The sequence below is a fragment of the Numida meleagris genome, chromosome Z (genome assembly GCF_002078875.1).
Source record: "Numida meleagris isolate 19003 breed g44 Domestic line chromosome Z, NumMel1.0, whole genome shotgun sequence".
In the NCBI taxonomy this organism is placed as follows: domain Eukaryota; kingdom Metazoa; phylum Chordata; class Aves; order Galliformes; family Numididae; genus Numida; species Numida meleagris.
In genome coordinates this window covers 32,883,050-32,896,234 of record NC_034438.1, presented here as the reverse complement: position 1 = coordinate 32,896,234, position 13,185 = coordinate 32,883,050, and the positions used below count along the sequence as shown (strand labels likewise).

The 13,185-nt window shown below is 36.4% G+C and overlaps 1 protein-coding gene across 4 annotated transcripts in view; it reads left to right on the top strand.

Moving 5' to 3' along the window:
• The window catches only part of BNC2 (basonuclin 2), a 358,913-nt gene that overhangs the window by 225,024 nt on the left and 120,704 nt on the right, over positions 1-13,185 (top strand). The gene's annotated exons all lie outside the window — the stretch shown is intronic.

The following is a 13,185-nucleotide window of genomic DNA, read 5'->3' as shown; positions in this document are numbered from 1 at the left end:
ACAGGCTGCCCAGGGAGGTGGTTGAGTCACCGTCCCTGGAGGTGTTCAAGAAACGTTTAGATATAGCGTTGAGAGACCTGGTTTAGTGGGGTTATGTTGGTGGTAGGTGGATGGTTGGACTAGGTGATCTTGTAGGTCTTTTCCAACCTAGCTAATTCTATGATTCTATGATTCTAAGATAGATGATTCTGTTGGCAATAGTACAGCTTGTAAAGTTTTGACCGCCTTCTGCCATAGTGTTAATCCTACTGCCAGCGTCTTTATGGCTGATACCAAAAACTGCATAGACTATCACAGCATTCTTGAGAACTGCTGTGAATAATAGGGAATAGGTTATTTTGAGTGTGAATCTGTGGATATTTTAAGGGATACAGGTAAATGGATTGTTCTATTTTTTCCAGCTGAAGTCTTGCTTTCATATGGTCAGCTTGAATGGAGATTTATTTTCTAAAAGAAAAGCTGAATGGTTTAAATTGGATAAACCATTTTCTAGACCCCAAGCAGGCAAACCGATGATTTTATGCTTTTTTTCCTTCAATTCTTTAAGTGTTTAATATGCTTGGTATAGTCCATATGGGAAAAAATAAAATCTTATTAAAATGTTAATAGTAATTCTTTTTTCAGTACAATTGATTTTAACACAAGCAATTACTATTTTGTGGTCTTTAAATAGTGTAGGAGTAAGATGACTAAAAAAATAGTCAAGACTTTCTTAATTGTTTGAATAGTTTTTTTCTCCTGATATTTTTGTTGCATTACAAGTAGTATGCTATACTGTATGAATATAGTAACGACACTTCACTAGCTTTGGCACCAAAAAGCCTGATTACTTAGATTATATTGGAAACAATGAAAAAAAACCCAAATCTTGCCACCCACTTTCCATACTAAATGTATCTTAGCCTACAAGAAAAGAAATTAAGTCTGCAGTATAAAGATGTTGACATCATTAGCTTTACATTTTGATTTGTGTGTTGTTGATGTCAGAATAATGACTGTACTAGAAACAGAAACACTCTTATTCTACCTGGTACAGCTGATCAAAAGACCCAATACAGTATCAACAGGAAATACTGTCTACTCTTTATAACCATTTTTCTCCAGTAAGGGGTGTTGAGTTGGAATGCATCATAGTGCACTAAAACTACTATGACATTCGTTCTAGTTGTTTTAGTTTCCATATCACAGGCTTTGCAGAGATTTCAGAAATACACAATATAATAATTTTATTAAACCTGTCTGAAATCAGTGTCATATTGTTGAAAAGAGAGTCAGGAAATGTGAAAATCTAGTTTTCTGTCTTATTCTCAGACTGATCAGTGACAAAGCTCAATCAGACATCAACAGCATATTTCTAGATGTTTTTGGAACATTATGCATTCTCAGACTACCTCTCAATCTACTCTCGATCTACTCTGGGCAATGAAGTATACTGCGAACATTTTTGTTGTTTTCCTTCCTCTTACTTCTCTCAGAGCAGTCTGGTCCTCAATTCTCTATTGATCTTTGCTATCTTTTCCTCTGCATCATGCCAATCAGCCCATAGAAACTCTGTGAGGTATATCTCACACTATGTAAACTACATATGCCCCCATCTCTAGTCAGAGAGTTCTCCAGGCCTTTTTCTGAGTAGCTGTAAGATTAAGTTCCTTTACGTTTTGATAAATATGCATTAACTAGTAGATTTCCGCACACAGGGCAAATCCATTAGTCTTTTCCATCTTCAAATCTTACACCTGGTGAATGCTCGTGGTCAAAGTCTCAACATCTTTCATCTTGTGAAGGAAGTTTCCAGCTACCAGCATTTGTATAGTGCATGTGCTAACTTCCTGTAAATTAGACCAACAACCAAAACAATGGTCTCCAACAGAAAATGGAGACTGTGCTGTTGTAAGCCCAAATGTATGGTGTGACCATGACTTCTTCTTTCTGAATGGCGGAGTGGTGAATTCTACATTTTTATTTGTGAAGTTGTCTGTTAATGGAAAGGTGAAGTGAGAGAAAAGGAAAGGAAGGCAGGAGCAAGTAAATAAAGAAAAAAAAGAGAGAAATCCTGTGGAAATGTTAGAAATTGCATCTCTCACCCTGAAGTAGCTGAAAGGACTTGAACTGGGAAAGCGGTTTAGATTTTAAATGTGTGCTACATGGGAATGAGGGTGAAAGGAAGAGGAGCACTATGCTGAAATAAAAACCAGCAAGGTTCCTGTGTTTGTCACTGTCCAAAGTTGTTAAGTGAAAGAAATCCAGGTTTGCAAAGTCAAAGGTCACTTCTAAAAAAACAAAACAAAAAAGCAAAACCAGAACATGTCACAGATCTCTCTAAGAGCAGGCAGAAGGACCGTGTTACTCTTTTCTTAAAAACTGGAGATAGAATAGAGAATCAACACTAAAAAGGGAAAGGGGAAATATAATCCTATTATTATTATGTAGTGGTTAAAACAGATGGGTTATTTTTGTATTGTTCCATAATATTTTAGAAAGAGTCACAGCCTTAGCATACCAAACATACTTTTTTTCTTTGTTTTCAGCTTAGTTAATTCTATAAAATGCTTTAATATGACCTGAGAACATAGAGTTTCAATTTTGAGGGGAGTTACATAGACATTTTTGGCAAAGAAATTATCTCAATTCATTGATAAGAAAGGCTAGCTCTTCATGGGTTTATAAGCAAAACTATTTTAGATCTGGTCTGGCTTTTCTTGTACTTTACTGACAAAATCATTTTAACCCGTCTGCATTAACTTCCTCTTGACCCTGAAGAGTTGAGACATATTTTTCATTACTTAGTTTCTTCCAGGAACCTTACCTGATTCATTACTGGTAAACACTTCTCTAAGTCCCTCCTCGAGCTTGTGCCTTCCCTTTTCCTTCCTTTCAGCAGCAGTTCCCCAAATGGTCAATGCAGCTCAGAGAAGATGCTGTCTATTATCTTGTGGGTACTGAGACCCACAAATCTGGTTTTAAAGTCTGCCACATTGGTAAGAATGATGTGGTGTAGGGTTTGCCTTGAGTTACTCTGAGATGATTCTTAATACAAGTCAAGGTGAGGTAAAAACAAAAGAAAATATCCAGGTATTAGGGCATCCAAGAAAAAAATACATTATTTCAAAGATTTATTAGACATAAGTAACAGAAAGGAAAAGATTGCTCCAAAATCAAGTAAAAAGGCTTTCTTTTCCATTTTTGTGTTCAGTGTATGCTTACATATCTATATAGTCAAGGGTTTATTCTTTGTGCAAATTCAACATCCTCAGGTGCTGCGGAGGGCTTTTCTTGGGGGAAGACCAGTCCCTAAAACACATATGTTCACACACATCTCCTTGGATTTCTTTCAGAGTCCTTTCAGATTAAAATCTTTTTTCTCTTCTTCCCCACCCCTCCCAGGAAATCTTGATTCTTCACTCAGTCAGGAGTAGGTTAGATCTTCCTCCCATTAATGTACTGGCTCATGGTCCTTGGTTTAAAAATGTTAATATCTCTTGGGCACAGTCAGGTGACTTTAGCCTCAAACAGACATTAGGCTATCTAGTAAGGACTGCCCAAGTACTTGGTAAGCCCTGAGCAGATTCGACCCATTCTGAAGCTTTCTGAAGTCTCTGGAGTCCTTTCTTGCTAGATTGTACTATATTCACATCCCAAAGTGAAGTCCTTTCTCTCTGTGAATATTTTATTTTATGAAAATCTTTTAAGTCACTATTGACACTTGTAGCCTTTTGGAACTGGGATTGAAGCCATCAGATGCGCATTGGCAACTCTTATTTTCAACCAGCTTTGCAACAGTCAAATTGCTTTGTGTTGGTAACTGGTTTGAAGGTATCTTTTCTCAGCCCCATTTTAGAATACCACGATGCTGTATTCCATGTCAGCATGTCTACACACAATAAATATATACTTGTAGAAAGACATTTTGTACAAAACCTGAATTCTATGGCTGGCACTCCCAGCCATATGTCTGGAGGACATCCTGCCCTCTTGCTCTGTGTACCTGTGCTTGCCACCTTACTGCAGGTATACTTTACAAAAAAAAAGTGACTATAAAAATAAGCAATACTCTGTAATAGTTAAAAAAGAATTGTCAGTATTTCTGTTTTTATTCTCTCTTTTGTGGAAGATAATGTTTATTTCATGTATGTGTTAAGTAATTCAGATAGACAGAAAGTTCTGGGCAAGAATAACGTCTTTCCAGAATAAAGTTTTGAGAATAAAATCAGAAATCTGATCATTACAGATATAAATTTTCTCTGCCCTTGCCAATTCTGCTTGTGGTAACATAAGCTGAGAACATTATCTTGATTATCTAAATCTTCTTTATCCATCTTCATTGTTGACTTAATTTTTGCAACTCTGCTCCATTTGCTTCCTAGCACCTCTATTGTCTTGTCTCTGAAGTACATATAAGGCCAATTTTATAGCTATAATCTACCTAGACTAGCTTTAAAATGCCCAAAGAAGTTCAGACTGAGGGTGTCACAGAAGAACAAGACACTATCACTCAGTGCCTGTGATTACCTGAAATGACTTTTTACAGAGAAGGCTTAATCTCTTTCACAGAACCAAATAACATGGGATAAAATGCGAGGAGATGTCTTGGATATCTTGTGCTCTCTTCCTAAGGAGGGAATCCATTAAGGAAAAAAATAGACTTGTTATATGCAAAATAGAGCAAAGGCAAAAGAAACAATGATTTTTATCAGCACTTAGAATCCCTCTTTCCATGAATAGGAGAGGCAGCTTCTTGGAAAGGTAGTCAGTGAAAGACTTGATCTTGTCCCATTAAATGTCATGACGGGAAGTTCACTACATGGCATAGCATCAGCATAGGAAGGAAAAAGTGTCTGGAGCTGGCTGCTTGATTCTCACAGGAGCAGCATAAATACTGTAGGACCTGAGGATACAAATCACCAGCAGATTTCTGGGGCAGCTATGGTGACATTGTTTCTATGACATGCAACCACAAGACTCCAGCATATTTACGTGATGGTACCTGCATACTTGCCTCTTTTAACACCTACACTACTGCACATGAACTGCAGCGATGTGCTAAACACTATATCATTTTATTACACTTTATTACATCATAAATTTTTATATCTTCTTAACGATCCTACAAGAAGCTTAATTGTTTATAGGAACATCTTAATTAACTAGAGTTCACTAGGTTAAGCAGAACACAAATTGAAAGAGTTCTAAGTGGAACAAACTCTACCATTCCATTCCACATAGCTTCATAAGGTTAAAATGGGATTTGATTGCAAGAATAAAAAATTCATACTGCTTTCAGATGCTACAAAGTAATGATAATTCCATTGGTAACTTTACCTCAGATTTTTGTTGTGCAAATATGAAACTCAATGGAAATAACTTTTTTTTTTTTTTTTTACTTCCTGGGGAGAAATTTGACTGTAGCACCATTATGAGGAAACTTGCCCCAGCTTAATTTAGTGGACAGTAGGGTTACTTTACTATCCCATTTCCTTCTTAATTTTAGAAAAGATGTACAAGAAATGTATAATATGAATTCCAAAGACCTCTCTAATTGTGTTCTAATTTTTACAATCAAATTTTCTGAATTACATTTAACAGGAGCTTTTTGAGATGGTTGCAGTACATGAATTTTATTGCAGTTCCTAACAAATGTCTTATTTCATTGAGGGGCTGTGGTGGTGGGAAAGATTGATGTTGTCAGTGGTAGAACTAGCTGTATGAACCTGTATTCCAAGGATGTGAATATCTTCAGCCTGGAGAAGTATCTCTCATGCCTTCTCAAGCCTCTGAGAATATCTCTCATTGTATACATTTAGATCATTCAAGCTGGCAGAGCCCTAGATTAGCTAATTTAAGATTTTCCTTTCAGTAGGAGGATGCACCAAGAAATCTCCATAAATCCCTTCCAACACAGACTTCTCTATAAGCCTGTGAATCAGAGAACATAATTTGGAGTGCATTTGTATTAGACTGAAATCCTCCAATTCCAGACCACCAATCCAGGACTTGAAATGTGCTGCTGTCACACTGTGTACAGTATGTCAACCAGATGGTGTTAGTCCAATTAAAATACATGTTGGCCCCAATTTCACCATTATTAAGCGGAGATCCTTATGAAGCTCATAATGGATGATAGGAAGAAGGAATTAGATTTTAAAGACTAAGAGACAGGAAAGATCAAATGTAAAGGCTAGCCAAGGTAATAGTAGTACACTGTCAGTACGTGTGTCAAGGAGCATCAAGAGTGGGGCTGTACAGCAAGGGGATCTGAACCAGGAGCTCAGAAAACTGTAGCACTGGCCATGCCTGTACCAGTGGACCCAGTGCCCAGAATCTCCACCAGAAGATGGAGTCAGAGGCAGCATTGGAGACTGGAGTGTAAGGGTCATCCAGAAGATGCACCTAAGGTGTAGCTTAGTTAGGGAGTGAAGGTCACAGTCAGAGTGTAAGGAGGGGTTCTGGTCCCATGGAGTGCAGTTGCAGGGTGATGTCTGGAGAATATGGCCAGCACAGTGAAGGTTAGTGCTACTTTCTCTAGCAGAGATGACAGATGATACTGACACACAAAAGAGCAACTGTGTGCTGGGACCCTCCATTAATTCATCTATGTCAGGGTAATCATCAGTTCTGAAGTCCTCCTTCACACATGCAAAAATGTGCACTCTGACAGAGAGGACTGCAGGTGCAAATCCTGCAGAAAAGAGCAGGATGTGTCTCATCTTCCTTATCATGGTCTCCATAGTCAGTTGTCTGGGTGACCTATCAAGTAGTGGCTAGTAGCCCAGATATTTTTCTGAGAACTCAGAATGATGGTCCTTATTTCTTGTTCCGTTGAACACATTAGTACACATTAGTTATCAACAAGAATAAGCTTGCTACCTTATTTATTTGAGGGTCAATTCTGAGTTTTTAAAATAGTTCTGCAATGTAGATGCAGCTACACAGAGTTAGTTCTAACTTACATTTTGCAGGAAGAAATTAGGAGGAATTGTTACGGGGTTGCTTTTTTTCCCCCTGTAATCATGTTTTCCACTGTCAAAAAAAAAAATTGGTGGTTTTTTTTTGTTTGTTTGTTTGTTTTTTGTTGTTGTTGTTATTGTTTTTTGTTTTCATATAGGAAGAAAAATTAAAAGAAAATGCCTGTTTGGCTTCAGGAGTTGGCCAGAGAGGCTGTTTTCCCAACAGGCCAAAAGCGACCAGAACAGGGCCCCTTTAAAAAAAAAAAAAAAAAAAAAAACAGGCTTTTTTTTCTCCTATTTCATGTGAGCATTGGCAGGAACTCTGACAAGCAGTTCTTCATATTTTATTATGTTCTTGTCTGGCAGAATCTCTGTCAGGCAAAAACCTTGTCAGCGGAAAACCTGTCGTAGGATCAGAGGAGACAAAAACAGGTGTCACAGAGGCAGTCAAAACTGAAGGGAAAAAAAGATTAGGCTAAAGAGAGAAAGGCAGACAATTACATTAATGCCATTGCTTTTATCTTATAGATGTGTGTTATTATCTCGGGGTGCTGAGTGCGCAATTGCCTCAAAGAAAAGTAGACAGGAGACAAGGGGAAACTTGATAGTTATTAACTGAAGAGGCAGTGTGTCAAAGCTGGATGGGGTTCAAAGTTTTGCAAAGGGATAAAAAAATTGCAGACGGCAAGCAATGTCTGTGAGCAAACTGTGGTTCTGCTTTTGGCTACATAAACCTAGTAGCAATCTAAGTGTTTCAACTTGGAATCAGATCATAGACAGAAAAATTAATGAAAGATTTCATTCAAACCTTTTTTAATAACATTTATTTTGTGTACACGCAACTGAAGTGCTGGGTTTTTATTTTTTTGATCTGTTATAAAAATGTTGTTAGATTGTGAGACATGGTGAGGCATGAAGACATTTATCAGTTCAGTTGCTGTGTTGTTTGGGTTTGGAATACCTATTATCAACACATGTTTAATTTTAAAATGCAATTAAGTGTCCTTTTATTAAGTGTGAACATCTGTACATGCAAGCTGTAAATTAGGAGATCACATATGTGTTCCTCTGTCAGAGACTAAATGCATTTAGCAAATGGTTTCCTTTATTAGCTTTTAAATACAGTAAAAGGTAGAAGGAAATGTTTTTGCCTGTGAATTAGAATATGTGCTATTTCCTCACCTTCCACCATCTCTTGAAACTTAGTGAATTTTCTTCAGTGGATAAAATTTTTTTCAGTGTGGATAAAATTGTGAAAGGAATGAAGACGGGGTAAAATGGAATCAACAAAGGATGCCTTGTGGTAGCTGGTGCTTATGCCCACACCGAGCTGGATGTTCATCCACCCTTATAAATAGGAGTGTACCCTTTTCTGTGCTTGTGCCAAGGAATGAATGAGATAATTTCCTACACAACAAAAATCTTTGAGCCATTCAGTGGGCACTGGCAAGTCTTCTTGTCTTTGGTCATCTTCTAAGTACATTTCAGATGAACTTTTTTTTTTTTTCACTTGTAAAATGTACCACAGTACACCATGTAGCAGGTGGTATTAAATCTACATCGTAAGGGAGGCTAACTTAGACCACCTCTAATGACTGCAGTACTGTCCCTCCCTCTAGCATTCAGTTGATCATAGGCAACTTTCCTTTTCTGAAAGGATCTGCTACTTTTTTCTGTGCGGCATGAAAAGAAGAAAATCTTGAACTCTGAAAAATGTAAAGCTGTCTGCGTTCACCAGTAAAACCAACAGCAAACTGCAGTGCTCTGCGATGCCATTAATAGTACTGTATCTGTTTTATCATATTCAGCATGCCATATTGCTGCTCTACTATGATGATTTTTTTTTTAATGTTGGTATTGTATATTTAATCTGTACCAATTTCAGTTTCTCTTGCTGAAGAAAGCGGCCCACTTATTTAGATTAAAAATGTCCGTGAGACACTTGGTTGTTGCTTGGACATAGACTACAGAAAAATTCTTTTTTATCTTCTTATTGACCCTTGAACCGTAGTAATCTGGAAAGATGATGGTGTTTTTTAAAATTATGTATTAAAATTAAAATTATATATATGTGTATATATTCAGACTGTGTCCCTTCTTTGTAAATTAGAGAGCATGCAACAAAATCAAGAGTGAGAATATTGCTTAGGCCACATTTGGAGCTGAAATGCAGGAAGATTAATAATGACCAGTACATTGTAACATACTGACACTCTTCTGTGATGCTCTGAGGTATGCAGCCAGGCAGATCAGCTGAGAATAAGGATTTTCACCAGATCTTTTCATCCCTCCCCAGAAAACCTAAATATTTACCTAACAAAAATAGAAATGCATTAACAACTCCAACTGCATCAAAAGCAGGATATTTAAAACTCTTTTATACTCGGTAAAGGGAAAATGTCATGCTTCTGCTTTACTTACTCAAAAAACAGTACGAGAGCTTTAAAGTACAAAATTCACCTGTGTCTACTTGTATTTCTTTTACTTAACAAAATTGGCTTTTAGTTTGGATGACCTTGTTGAAGGACAGGGTCTTCGGTCAATTTGCATAGCTAAGCCTATGAACTGGTCATAGTGTTGATAAAATTACAGATTTTGTCTTTATTTTTTGTAAGTGCTTTAATCTTACCTTAATAAGACTTTTCACTTAATTTCCTTTAAATTGCACAGCATCCCAAAACTCCAGTAAAACATAGATGGTAAAGTAAATCCCTCCTCCTGGTTTTATTACAGCTTAAATTTTTGTTAAATCAGGCCACTAACTCAGGTGCTTAAAATAATTGAGACAATACTCCTGTAAAGTGTTGTGTGGTTCTCAGTACCTTCTGTTCCTTTATACAACCGAAACAATTCTATGATTCTATGACTCTATGATAACTATTTCTTTCTGGAAAAAGGATTACAGGCAAGCTGAATTTGCAATTGGATTAGTTCAACCTTTTGCTATCTGGACTCTGCACTCAGAAAACATGAGACTTTTCATTTCAGCTACCATGAGTGCCCATGTAGTAACTACCATCTCCAACAATAGCAGAGTGAAACTCATTGAAACCCTGCAAACAGGAATATTAAATCCTTCTAGGTCTTCAGGTTATTTGGCTGTGTAGTGTTTGCAAAAATTTGAGTGTCGATAGTAGTGCATCAAGACCAAGATACAGGGAGGGTCTACCTCTGCTACTTCAGCATCAGATAGAAAGCCTGAAGATTGTGCACACATGCAAATAACATGTAAATGCATTGGTGCATAAGGATGTAGCTCCAAGGAACATCTTGATGGGTCTTCTGTGGCTTCTTAAGATTGCTGTCTGCTGCAGTGAAATCACAGTAGGAGTTTAATACTTCAATGCAGAAAGAAAAATTTTCACCTAGGAATGGCAAGAGGCTGAGGAAGATCCTGAACCAAATCCTAAATGGACAGGTATCTTCTAAAACCTTTGATTAATACAGCTTATATAAGGATTCTGGTGCATCTTTGATACTTCAGAATTAGGTGAGAAAAATAGGATTCCTAATTCCTATACTAATAATGGAGTTAGTAATTTTCAGATGTTGAAGGCAGTCTTCTATACCCATTCTTTACAACTCTTTTTTGTCCCTCTTTTCCTTCAGTAGTTAAAATTTCTGAAACAAGTATTTGCAGTACTGCTCCACTGAAAGCTGCTATGGTAAAACACAAGGGCTTTTTTAGGCTGCTCCCCAAAAAATTAAAAAAGAAGATTTTCCTTTTCTTCCTGTCTTGGTGAACATCTTTCTGCTCGCACTAATATAAAAAATATCAAACTGTTAGTCTAGTGCTAAGAATTGAATTGGGCTATTGAAAGGCAGCTGCCTTAATTGAAGCACCAGCTGAACCCATCATAGTCATTTTCTAAAGATTGTACAGGTAGCAATGAAGAAGTCACAAACATGTTCAGACTTTTCTGGGTGAAATTTTGAGCCCACTGAAAATCTAAATATGAGTAATGCCTCATGCTGCACCAGGAAGGGACTTATAATGTGTGGTTTATGATGTTCAGTCAGTGATATCTTCTTAATAAGGACACATCTATTTATATCATTGTTCAGGTATGATAAAGCTCATTCTTTTATATAGCGTGTTTCATCTTGAAGTCTCCTAAGCACTTATGAAATCATACGACGCTGAAGATAATGTTGAATGTATTCACCTGTGAAACACAGCACTGTTCATTAGCATATAGGAATTAAACAGGAAACAGTGAGAAATGCCTTATATACATGAAATTAGATGGGCAATTCAGGACAGCAGAATTCAACTATCTACTCTCAGATTTGTCAAGAAGGTTAAAGTTAATACTCCTGTTCTTACAGAAAGAGCAATTAAATGCAGGTCCTCTTTTTTTTCTTTTTTTTTTTTTCTTTTTTTTTTTAATATCTAAAGGAGCAAATGGCCTCTTGAATCCTCCTAAAATGGAGGCATTACTTTGCTAATTTTGCTAGAGAAGAAATCAGGAGTACTGCGGAACAAAACCTCAACTATTTCCTTAGCAATCTCATAAAATAAAAATGAAGAAAGAAAAGAAAAATTATTGTGAAAAATAGCATTCTCTTGCCAGGTGCAAGAGTTTTCACTAATCAATGATCCATAAGAACTTCCTTGTTTTGGCATAAATGAATCTCATTTCACTTCACAAATAATTTTTTTCTTTTTCTTTTTCTTTTTCTTTTTCTTTTTCTTTTTCTTTTTCTTTTTCTTTTTCTTTTTCTTTTTCTTTTTCTTTTTCCTTTTTTCTTTTTATTTTTTTGCCTGTGGCATGGGGTCTGTCTTTATTTTGCAAATGTTCTGGTACACACCCATGCAAAAATATATGCTTTGTTGTGTTGTAAATTATATACTTCAGTGCATACCCTGACTTGTCCTTTAAAAGAATAAAATGCGCTGCTTTTTATTTATTTATTACATAACGTGCAGAATAAAGCCACAAATCAAAATTGGAGATAATTTCACTGTCACTTGGAATGTTAATCCAACACATGACTAGTTCTTATTTTTTGTACGTACGTCTTCTGAGAAGATGTCTATAGATAGTATTACTTGAAAACAGATGTTTTTGATAAATGGAGTAGTACAGGACATCTTGTAAAAATTTCTGTCTGTTGTTCAACCACTACACAGAGTCATTTAGAAGGACCTTTTTTATTATTTCTTTCTTCTTTTCCAGTGCATCTTGATCTTTTTCAAGCCATTATTCTCGGAGTGGTCTCATTACAAGAAATGGGTAATTGTCCACAGAGTTTTGTGACCTCATTCTAGCTATTAGCTTTATGATCCAGTCCGTAGTCTTTAGATACAGACATCTTGCCAACACTCTGACAAGGGCCAAGCTAGAATCATCGTCTTAAAAAATTGAAGCAAGCCTCTTTTCTTCTTTATGTGAAAGAACCTGCTCTTCCTCACTATAGGCATAGGATAAAAGCAAACAAACTCACTCAAGTACTTATACATACAGACCTGCATACATGCATCTTGATCTACATGGCAACAAAATTAATTTTCCAGATTTTTCTAACTGAGTACTGAAGACACATCTGTTACAGTTGCATCAAAATAACCATGTTCAAAAAAAAAAAAAAAAAAGGTACAAAGAAAGGGGTAAAAGAAAATGTAGGGAAGTATTTTCCCTGTTTATGCTTCAGTCAAATCCCATTCATTAGAACCTGTAAATAAATCATTCCCATCTCATGAAGCCCATATAGCAGAATACTTTGGAAAGAAGTCCTTTTGGAAGAATAATTCAATCCTTCACATTCTGCAGTATAAATGTCCCATAGAGAGACATAGGACTGCAGTCCCTAGGCTTGCCAATTCCTTATCTTTTTTGAAAGTTAAATTAATATTTAAAGCTATTTATTCAAAGTTGACTTAACCACTAGAATAGGAAAGATCAGACAAATCAGTTGCAAGAAATGAAGTATAAGGAAACCAGAATTCTTTGACAAAGTATTCCTTGGAGTAAATGTGTTGAATGAAGCCAGCGAGTAAATGATAAGGGGCTTTGCGCTCTGGATGTAAGAAAGCAATTTATCAAGAGTACATGAACTCTCCAGTGATCAAAAGCCAAAAAGAAACCAAAGTACATGAGAATAAGTCCCTATACAATTATTTTAAGTGCTCAGAAAATTTTGTTTAAAAAAAAAAAAAAAGAAAAGCAGTTAGAAGCTTAGGTGCTGCAACATGCTCCATAAAATGGAAAAGGAAATTAAATGTAAACAGATACAAAAT